We start from the raw sequence: 4,218 nt of genomic DNA on the forward strand, positions 1-4,218 counted from the left end.
TCCTTACCACTAGTCTCATAATCTTCTAGACCTCTATCATTACCTAGTTTTTGAACCTTTCGTAAGCTTTTCTTTTCTTCTTGACTAGATTTTCAACAGCCTTTGTACACCATGGTTCCTGTACCCTACCATCTTTTCCCTGTCTCATTGGAATGTACCTATACAGAACACCATGCAAGTATCCCCTGAACATTTGCCACATTTCTGCTGTACCTCTCCCTGAGAATATCTGTTCCCAATTTATGCTTCCAAGTTCTGCCTGATTACTACATATTTCTCCTTACTCCAATTAAACGCTTTCCTAACTTGTAAGTTCCTATCCCTCTCCAATGATATGGTAAAGGAGATAGAATTGTGATCACTATCTTCAAAATGGTCTCCCATTGAGAGACCTGATACCTGACCAGGTTCATTTCCCAATACCAGATCAAAAACAGCCTCTCCTCTTGTAGGCTTATCTACATATTGTGTCAAGAAGCCTTCCTGAACACACCTAATAAACTCCACCCCATCAAATTTGCTGATGATACTAAGCTGAGTGGCAGTGTGACATGTGATGAGGATGTTAGGAGAATTCAGGGTGACTTGGTTAGGCTGGGTGAGTGGGCAGATACTTGGCAGATGACGCTTAATGTGAATAAGTGTGAGGTTATCCACTTTGGGAGTAAGAACAGGAAAGCAAATTATTATCTGAACGGTGTAGAGTTAGGTAAGGGAGAAATACAAAGAGATCTAGGTGTCCTTGTTCATCAGTCACTGAAGGTGAATGAGCAAGTGCAGCAGGCAGTGAAGAAGGCTAATGGAATGTTGGCCTTTATTACAAAGGGAATTGAGTACAAGAGCAAGGAAATCCTCTTGTATTTGTACAGAGCCCTGGTGAGACCACACCTGGAGTATTGTGTACAGTTTTGGTCTCCAGGGTTAAGGAAGGACATCCTGGCTGTAGAGGAAGTGCAGCGTAGATTCACGAGGTTAATTCCTGGGATGTCTGGACTGTCTTACGTATGGAGGTTAGAGAGACTGGACTTGTACACACCGGAATTAAGGAGATTGAGAGGGGATCTGATAGAAACATATAAGGATTGGACAAGTTAGAGGCAGGAAATATGTTCCAGATGCTGGGAGAGTCCAGTACCAGAGGGCATGGTTTGAGAATAAGGGGTAGGTCATTTAGGACAGAATTAAGAAAAAACTTCTTCTCCCAGAGAGTTGTGGGGGTGTGGAATGCACTGCCTCAGAAGGCAGTGGAGGCCAATTCTCTGGATGCTTTCAAGAAGGAGCTAGATATGTATCTTATGGATAGGGGAATCAAGGGATATGGGGACAGACAGGAACCGGGTATTGATAGTAGATGATCAGCCATGATCTCAAAATGGCGGTGCAGGCTCGAAGGTCCGAATGGTCTACTTCTGCACCTATTGTCTATTGTCTAAACCACTTACTCTAGGGACATGCCAATCGATACTTGGGAAGCTAAAATCTGCCACCACTACAATCCTGTTATTATTACACCTTTCCAGAATCTGTCTCCCTATCTGCTCCTCTATGTCCCTGTTGCTATTGGGTGGCCTATAAAAAACACCTATTAGCGTTATTGATCTCTTCTTGTTTCTAACTTCCACCCACAGAGACTCCATAGACAATTTCTCCATGTCTTCCTCCTTTTCTGCAGCCGTGACACTATCTCTGATCAACAGTATCACTCCCTCACCTCTTCTGCCTCCCTCCCTGTCCGTTCTGAAACATCTAAAGCCTGATGTGTATTTTAAGTAGCCATTCGTGCCCCTGAGCCATCCAAGTCTCTGTAATGGCCATAACATCATAGTTCCAAGTACTGATCTACGCTCTAAACTCATTTTCCCAGAAAAATCTTTGACTTGGTGTGTCAAGAGGTTCCACAAGGTTTGAAAATGCAACTTCTGCTTTATGCATTATTTTTATTATTATTTTATTATTATTTTATTATTATTTAGCTTAGCCTGATCATAATGACCATTCATCAAGCTTGTAGAGCTAGTGCTTTTTAAGCATACAGCCACTAATATAGATGCCTTCATGTATAAGGCATAGGAGCAGAATTAGGCCATTTGGCCCTTTGAGTCTGTTCTGTCATGGCTGATTTATTTTCCCTCTCAATCCATAGTCTGAAACAGAACTAATCACAGTCTGTACAGTAAATTTTACATAGAACATAAGAACATAAGAGATAGGAGCAGGAGTAGGCCAATCAGCCCCTCAAGCCTGCTCCGCCATTCAACAAGATCATGGCTGATCCAATCTTAACTCTAGTTTTCATCGAATCCCACAAGGCAACAGTGCCAACCAACAGGGCACCATGCCAACCATTTTATTTTATTATTCATCCTGCCCAAACCCATGTGATCACCCGGGGAAAAAAAAAACCGATTTGCCAATTGAGGAGAAAAAATCTGGAAAATTCCTCTCCGACCCATCCAGGCTATCGAAAACCGGTCCAGGAGATCACATGGCTGATCTAAACCTAGCCTCATGTCCACTTACCTGCTCGCTCACCGTATCCCCTAATGCCATTTTTATCCAGGAAAATGTCTATCTCCGTTTTGAATTTATTGAGTGTAGTAGCTTCCACAGCTCTCTGGGGCAGTAAATTCCACAGCCCTCTACCCTCTGAGTGAAGAAATTTCTCCTTATCTCAGTCCTGGAACGGCATCCCCTTATTTTAAGATTATGCCCCCTAGTCCTAGTTTCACCCATCATTGGGAACATTCTCCCCGCATCCACCCGATCAAGCCCTTTCACAATCTTATATGTTTCAATAAGATCGCCTCTCATTCTCTCATTTATTTTATCGTAACATATAACTCTGTGTCAATTAGTTTCAATTTATTACATTTGCCTTGGAGCCAAACAATGTGGCTCTGTTCCTACCTCCCAAATACATTTATGAAGTCTAAGACAATATTTCAGAACAGGAAATGAAGTGTGCTACATGAGGAGGAAGTGATCAAATGAAAATCCTGCCTGGCTATTCTGGAAAGTAAGGGGAATGAAACCAGAGTAAGGTGAGGAGGGGAAGGAGTACAAAGCAGAAGGTGATGGGTGAAACCAGCAAAGGTAAGTATGCGGGGGAAGGTAGGATGAAGTAAGAAGCTGGGAAGTGACAGCTGGAAAAGCCCAATTCCAGCATCTCTTGCATTGTTGAAAATTAGCTGTTTTTCCCCCTGAATGGCAACCATGATTAAATATTTTTCTGAAATAGTGCATTCATGTGTGCTTTCCATCAAATAATAAAGCATTTATATCGGTTTGTGCTTCGTCAATGAACCACCAAGTTCTAATTTATTTAAACTAGAATGCAAATTTAATTTGAGTGTTAATCTTTTATGATCACAATGGTTCTGTCTGATGAGAGAAAAAGGTTAATACATTTACTCGACTGATCCCTTCCAAATGAATATACTGTAAGTAGACTGTTTATTTTTAGGAACAATTGAATTGGCCACATATTTTAATTCCACGTCCCATTCCCATTCTGGTATGTCTATACATAGCCTCCTCTATTGTCAAAATGAATCCAAACTCAGGTTGAAGGAACAACAACTTATATACCAACTGGGTAGCCTCCAACCTGATGGAATGAATATTGACTTCTCTAACTTCCGTTAATGCCACTCCTCCCCTTCTTACCCCATCCCTGACATATTTAGTTGTTTACCTGTTCTCCATCTCCCTCTGGTGCTCCCCCACCCCCCCTTTCTTACTCCTGATCCTTTCCCTTCTCCAGCTCTGTATCACTTTCTCCAATCACCTTTCCAGCTCTTAGCTTCATCCCACCCCTTCCGGTCTTCTCCTATCATTTCGCATTTCCCCCTCCCCCCACTACTTTCAAATCTCTTACTATCTTTCCTTTTGGTTAGTCCTGACGAAGGGTCTCGGCCCGAAACGTTGACAGCGCTTCTCCCTATAGATGCTGCCTGGCCTGCTGTGTTCCACCAGCATTTTGTGTGTGTTGTTGTTTCAATTTCCAGCACCTGCAGATTTCCTCGTGTTTGCTGAGCAAATGTTTCTATGTGAGGAACCATCCTGTTTCCAATGTTATTATCAGCTTTACAGGCAACTGATTTTCTTCATTATCCTTAAGACATTAGTTACTTAGAAGGTACAGTTTAATGTCTGTTTGTGTATGTTTGATGCTTCAGCTAACTAGTTGTTATTTAATCCAACTCGATTTGACATGGA

This window comes from Hypanus sabinus, chromosome 8, assembly GCF_030144855.1.
Source record: "Hypanus sabinus isolate sHypSab1 chromosome 8, sHypSab1.hap1, whole genome shotgun sequence".
Lineage (NCBI taxonomy): Eukaryota > Metazoa > Chordata > Chondrichthyes > Myliobatiformes > Dasyatidae > Hypanus > Hypanus sabinus.